This window comes from Orcinus orca, chromosome 6, assembly GCF_937001465.1.
Source record: "Orcinus orca chromosome 6, mOrcOrc1.1, whole genome shotgun sequence".
Lineage (NCBI taxonomy): Eukaryota > Metazoa > Chordata > Mammalia > Artiodactyla > Delphinidae > Orcinus > Orcinus orca.
In genome coordinates, this window is record NC_064564.1 from 80,273,858 (window position 1) to 80,300,557 (window position 26,700).

General features: G+C 41.1%; 1 long non-coding RNA gene across 1 annotated transcript in view; it reads left to right on the forward strand.

Moving 5' to 3' along the window:
* Nucleotides 1–851: 851 nt before the first annotated feature.
* LOC117196425 (uncharacterized) overlaps nucleotides 852–26,700 on the forward strand; it is a 46,564-nt gene continuing 20,715 nt past the window's right edge. Inside the window, exons 1-5 of the long non-coding RNA XR_007478202.1 lie at nucleotides 852–980; nucleotides 2,067–2,459; nucleotides 5,031–5,238; nucleotides 13,773–13,902; nucleotides 17,773–17,904. This is a non-coding gene — a long non-coding RNA (uncharacterized LOC117196425). The remainder of the gene's footprint in view (nucleotides 981–2,066; nucleotides 2,460–5,030; nucleotides 5,239–13,772; nucleotides 13,903–17,772; nucleotides 17,905–26,700) is intronic.

Below are 26,700 nucleotides of genomic sequence, written 5' to 3' on the forward strand. Positions count from 1 at the left end.
TTTAAGTATATGTTCTTCATGATTGTGTGTATATGTATTAGAAATGTCTTTTTTCTGAATTGATGGAAATCACAGATGGTTGATGTCAATTTTCAGTGGCCTATTTTACCCTTCCCCTTCGGCAAATGGTCAATTCCATATAGATTCCTAAAATTACCTCCACCAAAAAACTTCCTACTGTTCTCTGAAATCCTAAATCTGGGAACCAGTAATGCCAAATATGATGTCTGTGTCTCCACCATCCTACACCTGCCTCCCTCAGAAACTCCATCAGTGGAGAGCTTCTAAGAGGGTGAAAGCAGAAGGAATTGGGAAGAAGGAAATAATCCCATTTGCTATAGATAGAGAAACAAGAAAAGGAAATATATATTTACATATTTATATATTTAAATGATGTCATATAATTATATAAGGTATATATGTACATATTTATATGCATTTGTTTATGGAAGCTCTTTGAATGTAGGTGAGCTGACAGTTTTTCATTGTGTGCTCTTGAGCCTTGGGGTATTTTTGACTGAGACTGTTAAGGGCAGAAGCTTTCATTTCTCGTGGGGTGTGAGAGGGAGCTTTCGATTCTTTCTCATCTGTTTTCTTTTAGTCGTTTTCCTTCTCTTCTTTCCCCCTTCCTCTCAGTACGGAGCTTGCACCAGACAAAAGGGGTCCTTCCCTGCCCTCACACTTCAGAGGGCCCTGCTTATCACAAAGAGACATAAATGAACTCATTCAAGAGCACGTGAGCATCTCTGTCTCTTGGGACCCAGTGGTCAGTGCTGGGACCACCTAAACACCCACCCTCAGAACGAACACCGTTCAGGCTCCAGAGAATTACTTCTCATTCCTTGCCCTTTGTTCTTAAGATAAAAAAGGTGACTCCATCCAAAGGCCATGAAGTCTTACAGCTGTACTACTGCTACTTACATCAGAAACAAGCACTACTTTGGAGTGTGGGAAAAGATTTGGGCGGCAGAAGCTCTTAGGTAAGAGAAAAGACAAATTAATTAACTTGTCATATAATTTCTCTCTGATAGCATGAATGTGATGGAGTCTCGTGTGATCAAATATCATTTCCCAGTACTGCTGAGAATCCACTTTCTTACTTCTCTTTGTGGTTCCAGAGGTATTTACACATTAGAGCAGTGTTCAGAGCACTGGTATGTGGAGTATGAGGAACATTTTCTAAAATTAAATACTCCCAGTTACTACTAGTCTGTATAGATGTGGATCTAGCTACAATGTGAGAAGTGTTAACATTATTACATGGCTCTAGACATTGCTTTAAAAGGTGGTGAAAATCATGATATGACAATTTATATGTTGAAACTAAAATATTCTGTAATTTTTTGTGGTAACAATAATCTATTATACACACCCAAATAAAATGTTTGCTCATGATATATAAAGGAATTTTATTAAAAACTCCCATTACTACTGCCCTAGCAGAGTGAATGTTCTCTACATAGAAATTAATAATTAAAAAATTATCTTAGAACTATAATATTTCAAGAAATGTGTCTATTTTAGCATTACTGTCAAGAGAACATAAAACATATGAAAGTGTTGATTATAATGTAATTAGTGTTTTGCTGAAACAAAGGCAAGAAAAACAAATTTTATGGAACATATTTGTGAATTAATGAGAGAGATCTTGTCAAACATCACTAGCCCATCAAGAAAACACTCAGACGTGCACAATATAATTAAATCCAGTCATCTTTGAGAGTTTGTTGACTTTCCTTCATACGAAAACCATAGTTTTAAACAAAGTTTTTCCTTCTATCATTGTGAATATGTATTTGTCAAGGAAGGGTGTGCACTACGTATCATTGAACACTTTAACTTGGTTTAAGTCTCTTCATTATTTAGATCTATGCCTGTGGGTTTCCATTTGAACTCTTGGCACATTTTGTCTTGATTCCCCTCATTCTCTCTTCTTTTTCTCTCTCCTCCCTTTGATACACCTTTATTTCTCTCTCTTATTCCTCTCTTCTCTCCTCTTTGGCTTTATAAGTCTTACTGCATCATCTCAAGTGCTTAATAAATGCAATTTTTGTTTATTTTTACAGAATCAAATCAAATCCATCTCTGAGGCTCCCTCTCTCCCAAATGGCAAGAAAATCCAATCTCAGCCATGATGGAGAGGGGCATGAGGGTGGAATTCTCCTCCTCTTTCTCTTTCTCTAGGGCCATATAGCAAATTGATTTTAGTTTTAAAGGGAAATTTCAGATTTGGGTCTAGGCTATCCATTCAACTCACCAGAAAAGCAATGGAGACAAGGACTCAAGGTTGTACTACTGGCCAGGAATGAAGTGAAGTCAGTGCACTTGGCTGCTGCATTCCCTGAGGTGTGTCTCTTGGAATTTGGTGGTGTCTTCAAGCTCCTGGATCTGCCTCTCTCCAACATCTGCCTGCTGTCCCATATATACTAAAATATAGACAAAATTAAACATGCTTAAAGGTGAGTTCCTTCTTTCTTTTATTCACATATTCATTCAACAAATATTTGTTAAGAGCCTTCTAATTGCCAGGCATTGTACTAGGTGCTAGGTGTGTATTAGTGAATAAAATAGACGTGATATTGCCTTATGGAATTTGTAGTTCAATAGGGGAGATATTCAGTAAACAAGAAAACAAATAAGTATGTACACAGAGAATGACTAGGAAGTTGGAAGAACCTAAAACGTGGTTGTACGAAGAGTTGAAGGAATTAGGAAGGTTTGGCCTTCTCCATGGAAGGCTCAGAAGAACTTCTTTAACAACTACATAAATTAAAGAATTTCACATGAAAAAGTACTTTCTTTCATCAATTCTAAGCAGCTGAGCTAGCATCAAAAGCTGGAAGCTTTAGTAAGATCCATGTTGGATGGACAGAATGCAGAATTTTCTGAGCTGTGAAAGAATGGAATAGGCTGCTTGGAGCAGGAGGGGAGTGGGTCAGGTCAGGAGTTCTCTTGATTAAAAGTAGCCACAGTTACTACTCAGTAATAAAGAGGAGTAGACATGCAACAACACGTATGAATCTCAGAAACATTACGCTAAGTGAAAGAAGCCTTACACAAAAGACTATATGTTGTATGATTCCATTTATTTGAAATTCTAGATTAGGCAAAACTAATCTGTAGCAGATACCCAGAACAATGATTGCCGGGGAGGAGAGCAGGGCTGTGAGGGCTAAGATTAATGAGGAAGGGGTATGAGGGAACTTTCTGGGATAATGGACACGTTCTCTATTTTGATAGAGATTTGGCTTACATAGGATACATGCATTGTCAACATTCATCCAATGGTTCATTTAATATTTGTACATTTCACTATATACATATTTCATCTAGAAATAAATAAGGCAGGAAGACAGAAAGTCAAAGGGAAAGAAAAAGGAAGGAAGAAAGAAAAAGAGACAAATATTGAACTTTAGTTAATCATACACATGCTGGAGTTTTAGGGGTGTCTGCACTGATGTCTGTAATTTACTTTGAAATACATGAGAAAGTAAGATGGACTGATGAATGGATATATAGATAGAAATGCAATAAGGCAAATGTAATCAAATGTTAACAATTGTAGAATCTAGGTAGTGAGTATATGGGGATTCACTGTACAATTCTTTAGCTTTCTTGATGTTTCAATTTTTTCCTAATTAAATGTTAAGGAAAAAATACTCACAATTCATTGAAGATTTACTACAACCTATTAGTCACCATGCTATACATTTTTGATGTATTACCTCAAATACTGAACAGAACAATTTATGGTAGATATTATATTTTGTTTTGTTGTCAATTACTAAATATGTAAATTTAGTAATTGACAACAATATGTAAATTGTAAATCAGAAAACTGGGGCTAAGAAAAGTTATAACTTGCCCAGGGCCATATGATTAAGTGGCAGGCCTGTCTTCAAAGTCTGCACCTGTGCTATCCAATATGGTGCCCACTGGTCACACGTGGCTCTTGAGTACCTGGAATGTGGCCAGTGCGACTGATGAACTGAATTTATAATTTTATTTAATTTTAAGCTGAAAAAATTAAATTCAGTTATTAGAAAACTCACTTCAGTTTCAAGTATGTTTGAAGGTATTTTTTCAAACGTAGTATTTATGAATTCTAAATACTTACTAAATATTCCCAATGAAAAATAAACACATTTTGAAGACTTATTGTGAAAAAAAATGTAAACTATCTCATTCATAATTTTTATATTGATAAAATGTTGAAATGATAATATTTTGGATGCATGGGTTAAATTTTTAAATATTAAAATTAGTTTTTACTTTAAAAACTTTTAACATTACATATGTGACTCATATTTCTATTGGACAGAGTTGGCATATACTCTTACCAGTGTACCCCAGCATGTATAATATTCATATCAAGGCTAGGGGATGCAATTTACCAGGAGTGGGGGTGGAGTGGTGTAAGGTGGGGTGGGTGTGCACCAACTCACTAAGACCCTTTGTAACTATGAGATCCTGTGAAATTTTATGTAGCACTTACTATGAACCAGGGACTATTTTCAAGTCTTGACATTTATACATTCAAGTATATGTAATCCTTACCACAACTCTATGAGGTAAATTATCCCCATTTTACAGATGAGGAAACTGAGGCACAGGAGTGCATACACAGATATTTAGTTGCAGCTAAATCAAAAGTAAAGGAACCACTGCCATTAATATACACTCAGAATTTAAAACTTACCCTTTCAGAACTTTCTTTAAATGGCTTCGATTTAGATTCAATCTCTCAGACTCTGGAGAACATTTTCCTCCAAGGATACTGGCCCCTTTTCTGTGCACAAGCAGTTCTTTGAATTGTGCATCCCTTCCCAGAATTCTAAGGCATTTATTCACACAATGTGGATCAAACTAGGTAATTGGCCAACAGGAGTACACTGTAGCTGAGCAAATGGGTATTAGAGGGGTCCCATTTGAGAATTCATCATTTTCTTTCAGGAGAAAGGGCAGTTTAATCTCTCTAAAAGCCTGCCACATCCTGTGATAATTGACTTAGCAATGGAATTGCCTTGCAGAAATCTTCTGCATTTCTATGGCGGTGATGCTGACGGAAGTCTTGAGGAGGCCCAGGAACTGCTGGGTTGTTCTTCCTAAGTATTCGCAGAAGGAGTGAAGGTGACTACTGCATTCAGAGGCAGTTAATTTCCTAAGTGCAAGGCTTTATTCATTTTGAAGAGAACTTGGATTGGCTGGTGTTCCAGAAACTGCAACAAAGAAACTCAGGTGAGTTGTCAAAAAGTTACTTGAGCAGCTTGCAATGTTGGTTCTCAGTACCAGAGATCAAGCCTTTCTCCTCTTTTATGAATATGCCTTAAAATTCGGGTTAGTACCAATGCCAGTTATAATCCATGTCTATTTCCAGAAGGCATTGCCTGCTATGGTTATGAGACCCAGCATGTGCAGGCTGTTAATGCATTGGCAAAGTTTTCAAACAGTAAAAGAAGAAGCTCTAAAAATTCAGGAGAATGTCACCCTAGTGCCAGTCCCCGAGAGGGTGGAAGGCGATAACATGGGAAAGTCTTAGACCATTGCTTCTTAAAGTGTGGTTCTGACCAGCAGCATCGGCATCACCAGGAAGCTTTGTGGAAATGCAAACTCACAGACCTACCGAATCAGCATCTCTGGGATCGGTGATCAAGAATATGCATTTAAAAAAGAAAAAAAAAAAGAATATGCATTTTAACAATACCCCTAGACCAGTGCTTCTCAAACTATCTATGGCAAAAGACAAGTTCTGTTTTAGTTTTTTTAATTTGCTGCTAACTCATTCTTTGGTAAAACATCCTGTTCAATGAGGCGAGTTCAGTGATCATTCCCTGGGCTGTTGCAGCAATGTCCTTTGCTACAGAAGTTTTAAACACTTACTCTCAGCTTGTAGACCTTTCTTTTTGGAGACTGGTAACAATGAGTTCATGGGATGCACCGGTCCACGGACCACACTTATCTAAGTAGCACTTATCTAAGCCATAGCTCTCTGGTACACCAGCCTTCCTCAGCCCAGAATGATCACTGTTGCTGCCTGGAACTCATGCATCTTTGCCATGGAACACCAGTAAGCCTCACAGAGAACAAAGACATGGAGATGAGAGTTAATCAGGAACCACCCCTTCTATCTAGTTTGGTCACACAGTTACTATACAGACTTTCAAATAACCCATTTCAGCTGAACTAGATCAGGCAAAGTTTGGTCATGGATGGATCGCCTTCTTACGTTGTTGCATTAAGGTGGTAAATTGCAAAGATTTGCTTTTCGTGTAGTATTATTGCTGTGGTTCATGAAACTCACAGTTGCCATGAGTCTGTAGATGTTATGGAGCGAAGTAAATTTCTTTTTGTATCTCTCTTCCAGTAGGGCTGAATTTCTAATTTTCTACTGAAAGGCTGTGTTACAGAATTTGGCTGGTCAGATGACATTTGGAGTTCATCAAATTCTAATTGATGAATAAACACAGGGAGAACGTTTCTCTCCTGGACTTGATTATAGAGTTGTCACTATCATATGACATTGAGGTGTTATAAAAATGTTGCTTTAATCTGTACTCTATTTGGTTATCCTCATCCCATAGCCACATCTCTTAAAATTTTGTTAAAATACATTAGGGCTTATTACATCCCTTGTTTATATTAGGGATTCGGTAACAGAAGGTGTCAATGGTGTAAACATTACATAAAAGTAAAGGCTTCAGAGATGAAAACAGTGCTTAATGGAGCTGCTTTGCCAGTGGGAAATGAATTCTGATATTATCCAGAACCAGTTCTTACCCTGAGATGCTCCCCACTTACAAAGAGTGTCAAACAGCCTTTTAGCAACCTTCCAAAAAAAATCTATGATTGTTTACACGAAAGTGTTTCAAACTCTTCATCTGCTATAAATTGTGTACAGCCAAGTGGGTGCATTAGGATTTATACTGAATCTCTTTATCTGGTAAGGTAAAAGAAATGTTTATAATTTCCCTGAAATGTATTTGCTTTTCCCATGGCTTTAGATAATACTCCTAAAAGGAGCCATTTATGAAATAGTTGGTTAACCTACAACACAAAGAGTAGCATAAGCCCTTTGGTATTTTCTAAGTCCAAAAATGAATAATTGTGCCTTTTTCAATTATTTGACCTCTTCTATATGAAGGGCCCTGGCTTGTGAAGTTTATCTGGTGGTTAGGAATACCTGTGGCAAATCATTTTGAATGGTTTCTCACCTTGGTTTCGTGAATCCACATGTGATGAAAGTATGCCCTAAAGAAAATGCAAACGAAAATCACAATAAGATACTATCTTACACCCACCAGAGGGGCCAAGCAAGAAAAGGCTGACAATAGCAAGTGCTGATGAGGACATGAGGCAGAGCGAACTCTCATACAAGCTTGTGGCAGTGTGAATTGGTACAACCGCTTTGGAAAACAATTTGACCCTATGTAGTAAAGTAGAGCATGTGAATGCTCTACAACTCAGCATTTCTGTTCCTAGGTGTACACCCTACAGAGATTCCTTTATACGTGCATTAGGCTATATACAAGACTATTCTTATTAATGTAGTTTCTAATGGCAAAAATTCCCAATAGGAAACTCAGGTGGCCATCTAATAGGAGAAGGGATAAATTCATATTGTTACATTCATACAACTGCAGCAAAGTGAATAAAATATAACCACATGTGTCAGCAAAGATGAATCTTAAAAACATAAAATTAGATAAAAAAGCAAGTTCCAGGAACATACATACAATAAGATTTCATTTGAATAAAGTTAAATAATGTGCAAAACTAAGCAGTATACATGTGAGATAAAATGATTAAGAAATGCAAATGAATTTAACAGAAAATAAGATAATTGTCATCTTTTGGGGGTGAAGGAGGAACAATCAATGGAGGAGAGTCACAGTGGGATCTGGAGGTGCTAGTCATGTTCTATTGCTGAAGCTGGGTGGTAGTTACGTGGGTAGTTACGTACCACCCATTTTTAAAAATCAGATAGATGTGGTGTATATTACAATTTGCAAGCATGAACTTTTTCATGACAAAATAAAAGTAAATGGAAAAAGAGTATGTCCTAAAAAGAAACTATGAGACCTCTATCTGTTGGGTCCCATTAGGTTATTCTGGGTAACAAACCATCTCCAACTGGCTTAATGAAGCAAAGTTTATTTTTCTCTCATGGCTACATGTCCAATGAGAGTCATCAGGGGCCACTGATTATTGTGGTAACTGAGGGACACTGGCTGACACAGTTTCTATGGAAAAGAGCCTCTAGGACTACTGCCTGTGGGAAAAAATTATCACCAGATCGTCACCGAGGGGAGGAGGGGAAGGAGAAGGGACAGGACAAGTCAAGCACTGGCTCCTCAAATTGCTCCCTGGAAATGGTAGGTCACTTCCACTCACATTTTATTGACCAGGTTAAGCCCTGCTAACATCAAAGGTGTTAGGGAAGTGCAATCTTACTCTGTCTCTGGAAAGAGAACCTTAATATTTGTGAACAGACCTGATGACCATAATGACTTCCATACAACCACAGCTAAATGCTGAGTTCACTGCTGCTTCTCCTCCCAAGTTCCAGAAGAATACACATTTGGGCTTATCTGCCACTACAACTCTAATAAGGATTCAACACTTTGGGAAGGCTTCTTTCTTGATGGTCTTGGGAGAGAATCCCTTCTGAAGACAGGACACTCTTATTCCAAACAAAAGTAACCTTTACCCTTGGAGTAAAATCCTCTTATCAGGATAAAGTTTCATAGGTCTTCTCTGTATCTGGGGAGGAAGAAGGCAAAGATACTCAGTGTTCCACTTCCCAGAACTGGGAAAAGGCATGTTGGGGTGGCAGTGAGGGTGGGTAGGAAATGGCTGGCGGGGATACCAACAGATACCTAAGCCTATTTGAAAACACAGCATCCAGTAGTTGCAAATTCACGGCCAAGATCTGCCCCTGCTTTCGTGTCAGAGTGCCAGTGCCTCACGTGCGTTGGACATAAGTGCATCCAGCCAATCAGGGGAGTGAGCAACTACATGCCAACCATCTGACCTGGGTGGTGCAGCCAGCCTTCAGTGTCTTCTCCCCAGGGGTGAGGCAGAGGCTGGCTCTTTGCTCTCCAGTCCCATTCCTTGGCCAAGACACACTGGAAGACTATGTTTCCCAACCTCCTTGGCAGTTAGGTTTGGGTCATGGGGTCTGGGTTCTGGACACTGGAACATGGTGGACATGATGTGATATACAGACCTGACCATTAAACAGCAGCACAACATCCCTTGTTTTGGGCCGAATGCCGAGGAACCACTCTAAGGAACCGACTAGATGGTAGGAGCCTGTGTCCTCCAACCACCTCATTGAAGCCTGGCCACTAAAAACTCAGTCAGAAGATGATGTGAGCAAGAAATAAGCCTTTATTTTGCGACACCAGTGAGATCTGGGGGCTGTTAGTTTCATCAGCTAGTGTTACTTTACCGTAAATAACATAAGGGATCACAGCCCCTTTCTTCAAAGCTACTGCTGGCGAAGAACTCTGCTGGGCTGAACTCAGATAATTATCTGGGACAAGTCCTCCTGTCATATAAGAGGGGCTTGTCATCTTTTCTTACTAACCTCAAAATGGATAGGCAAGCCAGGCTTTGCCCATGTGTTGGGTGATCATTGAGTTGGTATTGTAATTAGAACACGTATAAATGCTTCAACTGACAAAAAATTTCAGTCCCACTTAGGCATTCTGGTTGTCTGGGATTTTGAACATTGGATTACCTCTGCAGATGATATAAGAGCTGGATAATTTTAGCAGAAGGTGTGATATGATTTGAGATGATATAATTCTATAAATGTCTAGACAGGCTGCTTTATATGCTTTAGGGTCAATTGGGAACAATAAGCCCATTTGGATGAAGGAGGATACAGGCTCTAAATGCTATATTATGTTATGTGGAATATGGAGAGAGAAATGCCCAGAGGGGAAAAGTCTGGAGTCCAAACTACATGAGCAGACAAAAATGGTGGTCACGAAGGGAGTTATCTAGTGAATTGTTTTTTTGGCAGTGAGAAAAGAAGATAAAATGCAGATGTAGTCACAGTGATGGGAGCTATAGAGTGACACTTTTGTGCCCATGATGGAGATGCAGTGGCCCTAAGTGTGTTTACTATTCCTTACAGAAGGGGAAGAATAAGTTTGTGCTTGGTCCAGGACACACAGTGACCTTGAGAAAACTATAATGGCTGGGTGACCTCTCAAGAAGAGTTAGTGACACATCAGCTGAAGCATTTGAAGTGCTTGGCCCTTATCACATGGAGCCTTGAATTCTTGCTTCTTGTATGCACGTCCAAGAAGCAGCCTGGTCACTGGTTGACTCATGAGTTAGAAATCTAAACCTAAATGTTGATTCCATGACTTGTTATAGGTGTCACCCTGAGTAAATCCTATCACCCTTTGGAGCTATGATGTCCACATCTATAAAATGAGGATTCCATAGAAATTTTGTGAGATGCAAAGGACAAAACATGTGAAAACAACTACAGCAGTGCCTGGCATATTACCAGCATTCAGTCATATTTGCTCCCTTAATTCTTTCCTCTATTTGATAGTAAGTTCCTTCGGGGAAGGATCAGGGCACATTCATGCTGCATTGCCCCAGGGGCTTGGAACACTGTCTGGAACACTGGAGGTGCTTGATAAATGTTTATTAAATGTGAAAATGAAAGGGCTAGGGTGAGACTTCGGGGCTAACTCTTAGACGCTGGTAAATAGTGACCTTTTCCCCTTTATGAAATATCCCTTAAGATGGATATGTTAGGGAGGCCTTAGTGTCAGCAGCATTTAACAGAGACCTGAATGACAGTGGCTGAAAAGATAAAAGTTGACTTCTCTCTCATGTAAAAGTCTTAACAGGCAGTGCAAGGCTGGTGTAGTGGCTCCATTGGGTGTCCCGGTGGCCTTTGACCTCGTTGTCCACGATGGAGAAAAGGCAGTAAGAGATGGTACACTGCCACTGCCTTTAATGACACAGCCAGGAATCTCTCCTCTCTCACATCTCATTACCAGAAGTTGTAGCTACAACAGTGACTGGGAATGGAATTTTTATCCTAAGCGTCCAAGTGACTTCCAATTACTTGGAAAGGGAGAGTAGATATTGGAAAACAACATGAAGTTCCTTCCATAGTCTTTCTTCTATAATACAATACTTTTTGAAAAAATGGAATGATTGCTGGTCTCCTGTGCTGGACCACGAGGATGGCAGCCACTTCCCAGTGAGAGAGCAGAGAAAGTCTAGAAGCATCCCGATTCCCAGATAAATGAGGAGCCTCCAGAGAGTTTTGAATTGCCTGTTTATGTGTGAGAAATAAATTGCTTTCTTGAAACCCATGTTATTTTGGACCTTTGCTATTCACAACTGTATATATATTTTAAATAATGCATAGGGCTGGCGTGCAGTTGGGTCTTTGTGGCTCTGTGTGACATGAAGGAACTTTAGCCCTTCTTCCCATGAGGGAGCAAGTGGTTCCTTTCTCTTCTGACTCGGCAGCTACAGTGACTGGCAGGAAACCACTCTTCTCTCCATCCAGCTGTGACTTCATTCTATTAGGCTAAAATTGAAATCAGGGGTGAGTTAATGTACCGAATTGTACACTAGTAGCCTCCAGTTTATCCTCTTCTCACTTACAGGGTCTGTACATGTGTTTTATACTAGCAGTGCAAATTGTACAAGACTTAAAAAAAAAATCAAGCCAATCAGAGGTAATAAGATTATAAAACACAGTCCTGCCTCGCTGTAGGAAATCTCAGTGTGTGAAAATTCAGATATATTTAAAGTGATAATGCCTCTACAATAAGATTGATCTCATTCCAAAATAATGTACTGAACACCTAATAATTTACTGAATACCTAAATACTTTTAGTGACACTTCCTTACACATTTGTAATACTGCGTCCAAATTACTTCAAATTTTCACCTAATCTGTCTGTTACACAAAGTGGGATACATGGGCTCAAAGACCCATCCTGGGTCTGAATAAAATAGATGGAATTTTATCAATACAGCACCGTGTTTTCTGCTTTGATATTAACAGACTGTATTAATAACCAAAGAAATAGTAAAGAAATATTTTCTTTTTTTAAACTTTTTCTTTTTTGGCTGCCTTGGGTCTTTGTTGCTGTGTGTGGGCTTTCTCTAGTTGCGGTGAGCAGGAGTTACTCTTCGTTGCGGTGCACGGGCTTCTCATTGCCATGGCTCCTTTCCTTGCGGAGCATGGGCTCTAAGTGCGTGGGCTTCAGTAGCTATGGAACTCGGGCTCAGTAGTTGTGGCATGCGGGGTCTAGGGAACAGGTTCAGTAGTCGTGGTGCACGGGCTTAGATGCTCCTCAGCATGTGGTATCTTCCCGGACCAGGGCTCGAACCCGTGTCCCTGCATTGGCAGGCGGATTCTTAACCACTGCGCCACCAGACAAGTCCCCAAGAAATAGTTTCTAAAGAAATAATAAAGGAATGAAAATGGTGTTCCAGTTTGCACAAGATCAAGCCTTCCTCATTTCTTCCTGCTATGTTTTACCACAGTTTTGACACATCTTTTTTTCTCACATTTTAGAATTCATACCTTGTGTACTTTATACCTTGTACATTTTTAATGTCATTAAAAAAAAAAATCTCAAGTCTAGGCATTTTCCCTTCTTACACTGTAGCTATGATACCACAGAAGGTTGTAACTAAAATAATTATGATCCCTTAAGGCAAGACCTCCAGCTTGTGAAGTAGGCCAGTCTTCATACCTAACAGCTTTAACCTCTAATAATACAGAGAAATAGAAAAAGTGTCTACAAGGAGAAGCCAGCCTCTCGTCTGGGCTATCTTTTCATTGTGAGTTCTTTAAAAAAACAAACAAAACAAAACAAAACAACCCCCCCCCCAAAAAAAAACCTACTTTAATGATCTATTCCCTTGCTTTTCTTTAAGAGAAATCTTCTGTATTTGAATATGGCATATTTCATGAGTCTCTAAGTCTATGCAGACTCATTTCCATGAGTCTATGCAGAAGTCCACTTTTTGTGAGAAGTCAAATAACTCATCAGCTTTGCAGCTTTCGTCCCATTTGCAGCTCATGCTGCTACTTTGCGGGGGAGGAAAGGCCTTGGCAAATGTCTGCGTTCCCACACCAGGCAAGAAAACCAACGTCTGCAAAGAGTGTTGAGTACCATCTCTACTGGATCATGCCAGGACAAGTGGACCATTCAGAACCACTACTGGAGTCCAAGTTCAGGTGTATTATCTTCTCTTCCATTCCAGAGAGCATCTTCTCCAGATAGGCAGGGGTTAGAAAATCTTTTATCAGTACTCTGATAAATGCAAGTTTATAGAAAGAAATTCAATTAGCAGAGGAAAATCATAACATAGATAAAGTGATGTATGAATATACAAACAACTTTTACATCTGTAGGCTCTTTTCTGCCCAGAATATCTGCTCTACAGCCCATTCTTCTCACTCTCTGCCTCTGGGAAGCAGGAGGTTCCCTTTCCAGGGCTGCCTCATCCAAGGCTGGTTTACACTCCCAACCCTGACCTGGCCAGAGTCCTATGAGACTTCTCCAAGACTCCAGTGGACGTCTGCCTTGGGGCTTTTCCTTGCCTGGTTTCTGGCTTCCCCATGTTTGTTGCTGAACTACAGTGCCCTCCAGTTGGAGGAAAGAAGGAGATAAACTCTCTCAGATCCACTTCTGAAGTCTTGCTTTGCTTTTTCTTCTTGCCACCATGTTGCTGGCCCATCTCCGGCCTCCATCTATCTACACGCCAGACAAAGAAGACACGAGAAAAATTCAAGCAGCTCCTCTCCATGCTTCATAAGTGATCAGCAGAACTCTAACCACAGACCAGGTGTTTCCGGCTCGCGTTTTTCTGCCTGACAGACCCCTGCAAAGGATCTGGTAATCACTTTCTGTTCTGCCTTTTGTTTAGTTCCTGCATGAACCATAGACACCCTTGGGGTGGAGGACAGTGGAGTGGAATGGAGAGAGCTTTGAACTTGAAGCCAGTCGTTTTAATCCTCCTGGTTTGCAAGCTTAGTGTCTGTGTGATCTTCAGATGTCATTTAACTCCCTTGAGACTCAGTTTCATCTGTAAAATGGGTATACACATGTCCCCCTGATGAGTCAGCAGGAGCCGACAGAAACCCCTTCCCTAGCGGCTCCCCCTCAGACTTAGTCTCCGTATAGTTTTTAAAAGAGTCACCACACGTGTTCTACTTAATAGCTAAAAGCTAGACCACTTAAGAAAGCAGTAATAGAAATTAGTATCAAAATCTAGAGATTTTCTAATAATGTGCAGCTGTGAAGTTTAGCTGCATTAATTGACAGAAGAGAGCTGGGGGAGCCTGCCGCGTGGTGGAAGCTTCAGGAGGCTGGTTCTCCTCTGGTTTCCCTTAGAGCAGTCCTCTGCGGAGCCCGATGGTCACATCTCCATCTCCAGATTCCAGGCGTAAGTCCCAAGGAAATCAGGGAAGAGGGGTGAAAAGTATCCTATCCCCATGCAGAACATTCGGAACTTCGGGCTTTCCTTCCTAGAGCGAGCAGTGATATATAGTTCCTGCAAACATAAAGGATATAGCTAAATCCCACCGACTTAATTCTGTCTAGGCTGACCCCCGCCCCGCAAGGTGTGTGAGTGAATCCACGCGAGACTTCTCGAGACCTCTGGTGTCTCTTTACGGGTCGCGAGCTAGGCCACGGAGCATGCGCACGCAGGGACCGTCTTTGTCGGGCTGTGGTCCTTGGAGTCGCCTGCCAACTACACTGTGGTTGAGACCGCAACGGCTCAGAGCGGTGGCTGTGGCTGTGAGGTGAGGCCGAAGCTGTTACCGGAGAGGGTCCTCTCTTTAGAAAGGCTTCCCGTTTCTCTCAGTGTGTGGTTTTGGTTGGCTGCAAAGAAGTGGAAATCAGATTCTGGTCAGCCTCCATCGCCCCGTGTGGCTCAGGCCGGGCAGTCTGCTGGGTATTAATTCTGCATCTAAGTCTGCCACGGAGAGATTGATGGCTGACCTTTTATTCATTCATCCCGTGTGCATGCGTACTGAGCCCTTATTATGTGCCATGTATTGTTTTCTAAGCGCTCTGCTGGTCTTATTTTTTCCCCGCAGCACCGCTGTGAGGTGGGTACCAATTTTAACCCCACTGCACAAAGGAAGAAACTGAGGCAGAGGGAGGTGAAGCTGTCTTCGTACCCTTCTATTATTAGGAATCGTTTTAGTTTTACAGTTATTTACTTGAAGGTGGCAATTTCCAGAGAGTGTTTCCTACATGATCTGGCCTGAACTATTTGCTAGCTAAGCAATTAAGTGTTTGTTTCAGACAATGACAGACGAACCAGACGGGGCCAGGGAGAGCCCTGTGGGGAGGTATCACTGATATTAGACCCTTCCATGCCATGGAGCAGGTGGCCTGGGTAACCGCGTTTATAGGGGACACCTGTAGTTTTCGGATCTTTAATCAGTCTCTGACCTTAGGACTGTGGTTCTATAAAACATCTCACATTTCCTTCCAAAGCAAAGGCATCAACCTGTACCCCTTCTCAGCTGACTCTTTAAAGGGGTTTCGATAACCCCTGCAGATTCCAAATTGCATATTGTATCTTCTGTCATGGTTACCTTAAAACAAATAAGGAGAGATTAAGAATGGAATTAAATATCTAAAATTACTCCATTGGCAATGAGGAATAATTTGGGCAGGATGGTAGCAGCTCTCACACTGCGTCTGAGATCCAGTCCTGCCCTTGGAACTCAGTAGAATCTGGTGTGAGGTTTGGCTGCAAATGTGACTGAAATAGGAGACCCAGAGCCAGGCTCCAGCTGAACTGGGACTGTATTATCAAAGCATCAAGGATACTGTGTGATACATAATGATAAACTGGGCTTATTGGGGGATTGTTGGCAGACAGTATTGGAAAATTGAAGTAAAGTGAAAGGATGTGGAGGGCAAGTGAAATTGATTAAGGCAAGTGGTTCACAATTTAGGCTGTTAATTCCAGGTGCTGTCACCACATTCTATTTTCTAGGAGCTGGCATATACCGTGGTGGTCGGTGGAGCACCACCAGGAAAGTAGGCGGAACGGCACTGGACTAGCCCATTATGAGCCAAAGAAATGCTTAGTTATGCATGACAACCAACCGCTTTAAGGGTGGAGAAGGAGCAGGGCCCGATGCTCTGCTCTATTCTTACCCCATGACCTAGTGACAATACATTATGTGTTTCCATCCCCCGCCCCCCCAGTGCTGTGGTCTTCAGGAATTCTGTCCATTTGGCCTCTTAGGATGGGTTAGTCCAGTGCAGGTTGGAAGTGCTGGTATTTCAGGTATTCTCTGGCAGTCTGACAAGCTCTTCCATCTTGCTTCCCTCTCTCCCCAATCTCTTGACATCCTTTATACACTTTAGTGTGCATCTCAGAGGCTGCTTTGTCTCTAAGGCTTCCCCAACATTCTGTTTCCTCCTATCTTGAGCTGGTTTTAACCTTTCTCTCCTTTGTGCTTCCTGTATTATAGCATGCACCAAAGACTATCTTGTATTTATCTTTATTATTTCTGTTCCTGTCTTAACCCTTACCGAAAGCTCCCTGAGGGTAGGTTTCATGTTTTCTTTATCATAGCCGCCTCCGTATCACTTTGCACAGTGCCTTGTACAAAGCAGATGCTTAATAACTTCTTGTTGAATTGTAGTAGTTTAAAAACCTCCAAAAAACGCTAAGATTTGTGTGGCAGGTGAAGGCAGCAGCAGGTGAGCGCCCCCAGGGAGGGGAGACATTTGCAGATCCAAGTGTTTCTGCACCAAGCCAGTCCTGAGCGCTTTCCTCCCTTAGCAACTTATCTTTCTCATTTTCCCCCACTACCCAGTGGTCTCTTTGTCCTTGCTTTCTCAGAGATTAAATGGCCTTATTTTTCGGTGGCATGCTCTAAAGATCTCACTAGCATCTCCTTTGCTTTTTGGAGAGCCTGGTTTGTCGGCAGAGGGGAGGACCTCTCTGGTTCCCAGTAGGGATGTTGTGCTCCTCTCTGTTAACCTTAGTCTGGAGTAGGGAGGCCAACTCCTTCTCAGCCCGTGAGGGCGCCTCCCATCTGACCACCAGGCTTGGACTGGTGTGGCCTGAGGAGATCCTGGGATAATGTAACCAACAAGTTACCTTTAATATCAGCTGCTCAAGGAGCAGCCTCACCAGCCCCAAGGCAAAGCTTGCCATTGCCGTTTTAAAAATAATAATCCCTAATCATTTTTGTATATCTTAAGCTCAGGGCCTAATAGTTCAAAAATGGAAGATGAATACAAAGATTTTTCTTCTGCTCTTACTCTGTTCTAATTTTTTTTTTTTTTTTGGTGGGGGGCATTTGTTTTAAAACCTAGGAGATATTCTATACCTGTGATGGCCCCCAGCTGAATAAAGTATTAGACAGTCTCTAGATCTTGATACCAATTTCCGTCTCTACTTTCTCAAGACAGCCTGGCTTTTAGCTATTTAACAGAATTCTTGTGATAGATAAAGTCTTATAAAAATACATGGAGACAAAATATGAGGGCCTGGGCAAGGGATTTGTCCTCAGCTCCTGGCAACTCAGCTGGGATATCTGGGTAGGGAAGACACGTAAGAAGAGAGGACTTTGGAAGCAGGTGGCTGGAGTGGCCACATCTCATTCAGTCCATGTGGTCAGTAAAAACTTGGAAGGAGGCATGAAATGTCACCTAGCCCTTCTAGTATACCTTGTCTACTTTAGATTCCAATGTTCTTTGATTCCTGACAATTCTCATCTTCTACAGTCTCTGGTCACGACCAGGACCTAGTGACTGAAGGCAGAAGAATTTCACCTATTCCCAAGTGTGGGCAAGACACTGGAAAAAGTGTGCATCAATCATCAAGAGTCCAAATGCAGCTTCAACAGCATGTGACTGGTGAGTTTAACAAGCCTCACTTTTGACATAAACAAAACACAGCATTATAGTGTTTCACCCATCTTACCTTTAAGCTTGATGCAGTGGATTAATTTTCCCCTGCCCTGGGATGTCAGCTCTGGCAGATCTTATACTTTTGCCTCCAGTCTTATAGAAAAGATACTCCAAGGTCCCTTTAGGTTGCAAACACAATCTCAATTCAGTAATTAGAATGTCATGGCAAAGATGTTAATCAAAACTTGGAACGTGACAGCATTCAGTAGTTTGCCTTCCTTCAGCTCTGACCTGCTTCAGGGGTGGTCCTCCAGTCTTCACTCCTCCCCTGCCCCTCCCTGGTCACCCCGCCCTCTCTGCACACTTTTCCTCACCAAGGTCAAAGATAGGAGAAGGAGAGAGAAGGGAACGTTATGGTTTTCACTAGGCTGGCAACTTTGTTATTCCTGAGCCTACAGCTGCAGTCCCTAATTAGTTACTGATAATTAAGACAGACCTTTTCCCCATGGCTGCTTTTCTGGGCTCTTTGAGGTGCTCTGCTGAAGTCTTCCTCCTGCAGCTTCCATTAGCTATTCGGATTCTTTGCTATTTCAGCTGGCCATTTGCAGCTCCTCCCTCAGCCCGTAGGGATCCAGTGACACCCTTCCAACTCCTTCCACTCAGGTCTTCTCACCTTCTGTGTTACCCTATTGCGCAGGACCAAAGACAAGATGAGCTGGGTCTCTCTCTGGAGTGGCTTATGTCAGTTCCCATGATCCTTTGTCCAGTGAGCCCTTTGTCCAGTGAGCCCAGGTTGCAGGCTGACCCTACCACAGAGCACAGGACGATGCCCCTTGATAGAATTAAGATTGGTTGGAAACCTTTCTGCATGAAAACTAATTGCACATAAAAATTAGTTAATCTCTGTTTTTCTCAGTTATAGCTTGTTAATTTCATAAGCAATATTTCAATGCGTTAGAGGTAATAAATACAAAAATTGTATTTGATTCATCATATAGTCTCATACATTTTTGAGTTGCAAATTCTCCCAGAGAGATATCATACCAACTCTATGTTAGTGTGTAATGTTCAGAATTTGGTTCCTTGCTTTTGTTCAATGCAGTAACTTCACAGTTTTTTTGATATTTAACTTTTGGTTTTGTGAAAATAAGAAGATTTGAGCATTGAAATAAAGCATTGCTGTTAGCATGATTTAATTTTTTCTTGCTTTTTAAGTAGCAAAAATTCATTGACTTGAGGGTAAATTATTTTATTTCTCTGAAAAAAATGTAGTATACAATGAGTGAGGGCTGATGATATGTTTCCTTGACAAGTCCTTTTAAGAAGACTGCTTCTAAATGCAAACTGCCAAGGGAAATCTTGGGAAGCAGAATTTTTTTTAATAAGTTCATAGGGAGCCACTGTGCCCTTCTGTTTCTTTCGTGCTCTTTAGGAATCCTTCCTGTATATACTTAGAATTTTTTTTCTGCTTTGAATTGAAATAGTCTATAGAGCAGCCACTTTATATATGTTTTAAACTCTTGCTTGGTTCATAAAAATGCATTTTTAAGAGTTCCCGTGCAGCATAGATTTGTTTAAACATTTAAAGTCAACAACATGTCATGTCTGGTATGGTTGATGGAGCAGAGAGAATATTGAGTGCAAAGTACTGAAATTTTATAAGCTTTGGCAATAAAGGGTAAAGATCTCTATTCATTTAGAAACTATTATTAGAAAATAATGTCTTGTAACTTTATCATTTATTATCTCAGTTGATTCTCAGCCCTTGTCAGGGGTTTGTCAATAGGCAGGTCAGATTGTCATATCCTCATGTTAATGATGAGGAAACTGAGGCTCAGAGAGGTTGAGTGAATTAGCCAGTGTCATCCTGCTGGTACACTGAAGAACCAGGATAGGAATCCAGGTTTGCTGTCTTTAAGTCCTAAATTTTTACATTATAGCATTACGATTTTCAAGACAACAGTGATTAGTTATGGTTAGGGCATGCAAAGATGGACGAGACTGGCCCTATTTCCAAAAGCTAGTTGAGAGGTAGAGCTGGGAGACAGACAAGTCGTGAAACCCTTGCAGTAAGATTTGGTAAGGACAATAATAAGAACTATTAAATGAGGCACTAAGGAAGGCCTAATTCTATCAGGGGTGGAAGTGGGAAGGAGTTTAAGCTCTTGTGTTTAGGAGAAGGAGTTTTGATCCGTGACAGTATCTCTGTTCCACAGACCTGTATATGAGAAAGGAAGTCCCTCCTCTCCCCATCCTCCCTTACCCCAGCCCCTGTGGTCAAGAGACTGAGTGATTGAGGAATTATGGTGATGGTACTGAATACAACTCCAGCTGAGCAAGAAAGTCTGTGGCAATTGAAGAATTCTTGGTCTGGGAGTAAGGAGCCTTCCCAGGGAAAGGCAGTAGAGTTAAGGTTTTATAGAGAAGATGGCTCCAGACCTTTGACCGCACTTGGAGCTTCAGAAAGTCATCTTGGTATTTTCTAAAGATGTGACCCAAGACGGGTCACAAAAGGCAAGGCAGCATTGTTTGCTGGAACACTCTTGCTTTATTCAGGCTACTTTCTATAAAAATGAAATCTATACTGTTAAGTATGAACTAAGCTGTTTATGTATCTTTTTTCTCCCTCTCATGTATCTATGTCTGTCTATCCATCTATTGATCCATCTATCTACCTATCTAATCATCTATCATCTATTATTTTTCTCTCTTAATACAAGAGAAAATGTTTCTTTTGAAATTAGTTCTATTCTACTATTTGTTCTTTTAATATTGGAGTCAAGTTATGGATATGTGAAATTTGTTTATACAAAGAATCAGAATGAAAGTTGAAGTTGAAAATGGATCCATTTGTTTATTAAGAAGACTTGAGAAGGACAAGAACTGGTGAAAAGAGGAAATGTTGTACCTATCCTAACATAGTCTGAGGCTTACTCCTCTATAACCTCATGTTTTCTGAGGTTTTTCTCATTCCCTCTGGCTCCTCCTACTCAGTGTTTTGGTAGCCTCCTTGGCTTTGTCCACCTCTCACTTCTTGGTGGTTTCCATGGTTACTTCCAAGACCCTCTTTCCCTTCCTTTTTCTTTCCATATGTCCCTTCCTTTCTCCCTCCCCACACTCTCCAAGGATGATCTTATTCCTTCTTTTGGCTTAACTACCATTTATTGTAGATAGTCGTTAGCTCCACAGACATTTATTGAGTGCTTTCTTTGTGCCAGGCGTTCATTTAAGAGCTGGGGATACAGTTATAGCTTAACATTTTTAGTGGTTTTATGCTTGTGAATTTTATTTTCAACTGGTAGTGATCACCACAGACATTCAAATATTATCGTATACATTTACATTAACGTAAAATATGGGTTCTGAAGACGACGAGCTTTTAGGAAAGAATGAGTAGCTGGTTAGCAGCTTGAGCCAGAAGACTTTTCCGCCTCTTGGAAAGCGTATCTGTTTATCCTTGGAATCAAGGTAGCACGATTGATGAGAAAATACTTTTCCCTTTTGACACATATTGCACTGGGTTGGATGCAATTGGGAACTCCTCAATGATGACAGTTATTAATGGCAGAAAGCCTGTTTGAGGCAGATGCCAAGACGGGAAGAAGTCATCTTACTTAGGAAGTGTCATCTTACCCTGGTCTCCTTGGCTCTCAGACACTGCGGATTGTACTGGATCACTGTGAGCCAGGCTTCCGGACTTTAGGTTATCCTGATCGACTTCTTTCTTGGACTGAAGTTATTTGGTAATGGTACTAATAGGGACTTTCCAGAGAAATAACTAGGGAAAATACCATAAAACCATTCATGCAGTTGAAAGCAGACGTCTCTGGTGATATTTATATTGGGCAGAGACTGTGCCTTATTTTGGGTTGTATAGAAGGACGTTCTTGGCTTCCAGCAAATTCTAACCCTAATGTAATTTGCAAAATTATTTGGTTTGGAAAGATGCAGAAAAGTAAATTTTAAATTGTCGTGTAACTTTTACTTTCAATCTATTGAGAAGCTTAAAAGTCAACATGAAGCCACATCCTACTGGTACTGTTTAAAAAAAAAATAACAGTTCATTTTAAAAAAAAAGTCCATCTACATCAAAATAAAAAGCCAACGTCTTTCCTAGACTTTTTGAGTATTTTTTATTTTTTATTACAATGCTGTTTAGGACTCCTTTTCCTTTTGAATTCAAGACACCAAAGGGCTCTGTTCTAAACCTGTCTTCCACCAAAGCAGCTGGTGGTCTGTTACACACAAAAAGAGTGCTTAACTTTTACAAAGCTTAGCACCCTCTTCTTATATCCAAGTTCTACTGTTCTCTAATGCCAGTCATTACTAATTATCTTCAGCTGTGTCACGCTGTTTCCTGAGGTGCACTCTGATATTTTAGTATCAAAGACCTATAGGCCAATTATTAAATCACACCCAACCTTAGTGATGGGTTTTGTTGCAGACAGCTAGTTTGAGTTTCCTTTTGTTCTGCCTCATCAAGAATTTACCAGTTAAACTGAGGAGAAACACAAGTGCATTTGTGATAGTTATGGGATAGAAAATAGACAGGAGAAATTAATAACACAATGGAGTGCATCTTTGGGTAGTTGCAATATCAAAACTCATAAAATTTCTCTGAAGCATGGTAACTGCTGAGTATAGCAGAGTAGAGTGGGAGGGAGTGAATACTTACTGAAATACCTACCGTGTGTCAGGCTTCGTGCTAAGATTTTCCTACACTTTCTTGTTTAAATTTCACAACAAAAATTAGGAAGTGATTATTCTCTCTAACTCACAGATGAGAAAGCTAAAGTTCACAGATGTGAAGCATTGGTGCCAGATCACACAGCTAGTAAAGGACAGAGCCAGTATTTGAACCCAAATTTGAATCCAAAAGCTTTGCTTTTTCCCAGTATATTATGAACACCAAACTATATTTGGTATCCATCAACTATTTTATTGCATGATGCCTCAAGAAAGAGTGGGCCAGGACATCCTCAGAATTGCTTGAAATGTGACACTTGACCTCTGTAAGTGAAAACAACCAGAGGGACGACCTGCACAGAAAATGAGGAAAACAGTTGATGGTCTGCAAACATCAGCTCAAGAAACAGTCTTGACACTCAGATTGACAATCCCTGTCTATACCATCAGAGATGAAAACCTGAGTCTCTTATTTTCTTGTTATAACCAAAGAAAAAGGGAAGCATTATGCTGGTTTTTCTGTGTGTTAAAAGGAAGGCATCAGGCGACTGTGAAGATGCTGCCTTTCCATGGTTCACCCTTTACCTTCCACTAATTGGCTTCTGAATGTTTTTCCTCCAAAACTTAATTAGAAACATCCTACCTGGTGCTTTAGAAATATGACGTTTTTTTCATTGTTGTTAAGCAGTTCTTTAAAAAAAAAAGAAAGAAAGAAACTTAATTCAAAGTTTAGTTTCAATATGCTTGAGTTTTAATCTCATATTTCTTAGCTGAGAGACACTTTTGCTTTTGGATCAGAAAGCACTCCTGGCTGCTATCAAGAGTAAGAAATACCGTCTTGAGACAGATGTCTGTTTCCTCTGCCAGGCTGGTGTGGAAGACGACCCATGTTTCCTCCCCCATCTGAATGGTGGGGAAGCAGCAAGGAGGTATCAAGCATTCTGCCTAAAACATTTTTTCTCACCACATTGCTCTTGCCACATCCAGCGTCTTTAAAACTAACAACAAAATGGCTCTGAAAGTAGATGGCATTCATGTGAGGTGAGTCCCCAAGAATCATGCATAACCTGAGAGTCGGGCAGGGACAAGCTTTGAGTTGGGTCAGACCTGGATTTGAATCTCGGCCCTAATCGTTTAGCAGCAGCTTTGTCTTGGAATAGTGATGGGACAAGACCTTTCCTGGGATCTTGGAATTTTAATTAAGGCTCATAAATTGAAGACAATGGGCGGTAAGTGCCTATACTTTGTAAGGAGAGGTCTAGACATTTCTTTGTAGACTTTATTAGGAGGTGGTAAAACTAGTCTTTGAACTCTTGGCCCCCTATTACCCAGCTCCAGTCTACATCAGAGAAAGTTAGGTGGTGTGATAGAGAACAAGGGGGTTCTTTGAAGGGTATGAACAGGATTAGAAAATGCCAGGTATTTCTCCTGTGCTCCCTTCTTGGCCTCAACCCCTGGAAAACCATTGTTAGAGACAGGGGCCATCTGATGGAAAGGAAAATTGACATTTCACAATCTTGCTGTTTGCTTGATGACCTAAAGCAGAGGTCAGCAAACTTTTTCTATGAAGAGCCAAATAGTAAATATATCAGGCATTGTGGGCTATGCAGTCCTGGTTGCAACTGTTCATCTGTGCTGTTGTGGAGTGAAAGGAGTCCTAGGCAATAGGTCAGTGTGACTGAATTCCAATAAAACTATCTTCAAAATTCTAATGGTCAGACTTGGCCTGAGGGTCACAGTTTGCTGACCCCTGACTTAGAGGTTCACCCTTTAGTTCTTTGGGTTGGATCACAAGCGAATTCCTAACAGAATTTTTGATGAGCATATGGGAAAATAAAGGCTAGGGTATCGCATGGTGGCCTCGTCAAGAAAAATGGGGAAAGACTTTGAAGTGGGCAAAAATGATAACTGGGTCTTTTAAAATGGAAACTAGGCATTGTCTAGAACACTCCCCTTGGTTATGTGATTCTCTGGGACTGTAGCTTTTATTTTCTTTGAGTTACTTTATAACTTTGTAAATTATAGAAAATTGATAGTAATACAAATTATTCCTGTTCATAGAGATGCAATTGAATTTTGTCTCAGGGAGATGCAATTGATTCCTCCCTCTTTTTACTCCAGAGAAGCTAGTTTTATATCAATTAAGCAAGCTCCTTTCATTCCGGTATTCCTAAGGGCCTAACCATGTATCTGCACTTTGAATTCTCCTTTGAACAGGTTCTGACATCTTACTGGTTCCCTCATTAGTTAATAAGTTAAAGGTCATCTTTGATAAACATTCATTTTATATTTGCGCAAGAGTCATGACTTTGTCTTTTAACATCCAGGAGAGGAGAGAGAGGGTGTTAGAGAAAGTGTGTTGGGCACCTTTTGTGCACCACTTCGCAATTCTCTTGGCCCCTCACCTCCTACTGAGGTCACTGCTGGTGTTTTGTATAAGTACAATGAGAGAGGGTCTGGCCCCAGACCCACACTGCATAGCCTTCCCTTTCTGCTCTAGGGTTTCTCTGATATAGTGGCCCTGAATTCATTCATACTCAACTTGAAATTGTGGGGAGCTAATACCAGTGGGGCCACACTTGATCAATGGGGGAGGAGAAACGGTAGATAAATGCTTCCTACTTTCCTCAGCACCTCCAACTCCCCACCTTCACCCCACCCCCAGAAGCATTTCTTACAGGTCTGCAGTCTGTCCTGACGGGATCCCTATCCTTGTCCTTCATGGTGGCCAGCTTGAAAATGTGTACCTGTATTGGCTTTGCCTCCTTCTGTTTCTGTCTTCTTCTCCTGCTCTCTTGCTCCCTGGGATCATTACCCCAAGTAAACTACCTGCACGCAAAGCTCTATCTGAGGCCCTACTTCTTGGCAACTTAGGCTAAGACAGGGAGAGACCTGCACTTTAATGGTTTGCCAGGCAGGTGTTCACAGTGTTTCCTGGAGGCCATGTTGACCATGAACAGGACAGCCAGGAGTGAACTCTGCTGGAAGAAACCTGTCCTGGAGGGGGTTTTGCTGAGGTGAGGGAGCCCTGACAGAAAGAGGTTGCATGAAGAGTACAAAGAGAGGGCGAGAATTAAGGTGAAGTTAAAGAGCTCAGCCTGAAATTGCATTCCCTGCCCCGAGAAATGGTGCATGGGGAGGTCTCTGAGGAGGGCTTGGAAAAATGTACTATGAACCCCATAGAAGAAGAGCCACAATTTGATGACGACTTTGCAAAGGTTATCAGTCATGTCAAAGAGAACCATGAACAGCATCAACTGAGAAAAGAAGCTCTTACTCCTTTACCACTATTCTGCCTACTGCCCTTGCCCGTGAGTAGGTGAGAAAGGCTTTGGATTAAAAGGAGGAAAAGAAGAGACCATGCCACTTCCCCCGCTTCACTCCTGGTCTGTAAAATTGTGGGTTAGGATTAAGGGTACAGGAGGGGAGAAGTTATTTGGTTGAGGGATTGAAGTTTTGATTTCAACTGGATTAGACTTCAGTTAGGAGGAGGCATGGGGCTGAGATGCACATTTTTTTATTCTCAAATGCCTTACCCTTAACAATTTAATCCTGGGAGCATATACATATACATCTTATGACTTAAGATGTGATTTGTCCCTCATCAAAATAAAGATGACATTCTCAGGATGAATTTACTGGAGTGCTTCCCTCTTTGCTCCATGGTGCTTCTGACTTAGGCTTTGTTCTTATTATTTTATCTTGCTGAGAAGTATGTGTACAAAGCATTTTGTCTGGGGACTGTGATCAGGTCTGACAATATTTTCAAGAAGTTCAATCATCAGGAGGAGAGTTTCTTTTATCAACGCCCCCCCTCATTTTCTCCCCCCTCCAATTTACTTTGTAAAGTTTTCCCAAAGAAGAGAATAGTGGTATGTGAAGAAGCGTAAAAAATTCCTGCTGTGATACTACTAACGGCCCATAAAATCTTCACAGAGGAGCCGTAGACATCCTGACCTTAGTCCATGATGTGCAGGGTCTCCTTAACACAAGCAGTAGCATGTCTCTGACCAGGGTTGGTCCAAACATATGCCTCTCTCCTCTGAGGGAGAAAGGAAGTCTAGGGAATGTCTCTTTGGGTGGCTTTGGGGCAAGTCTGAAGCAGGGCTGGCCCTT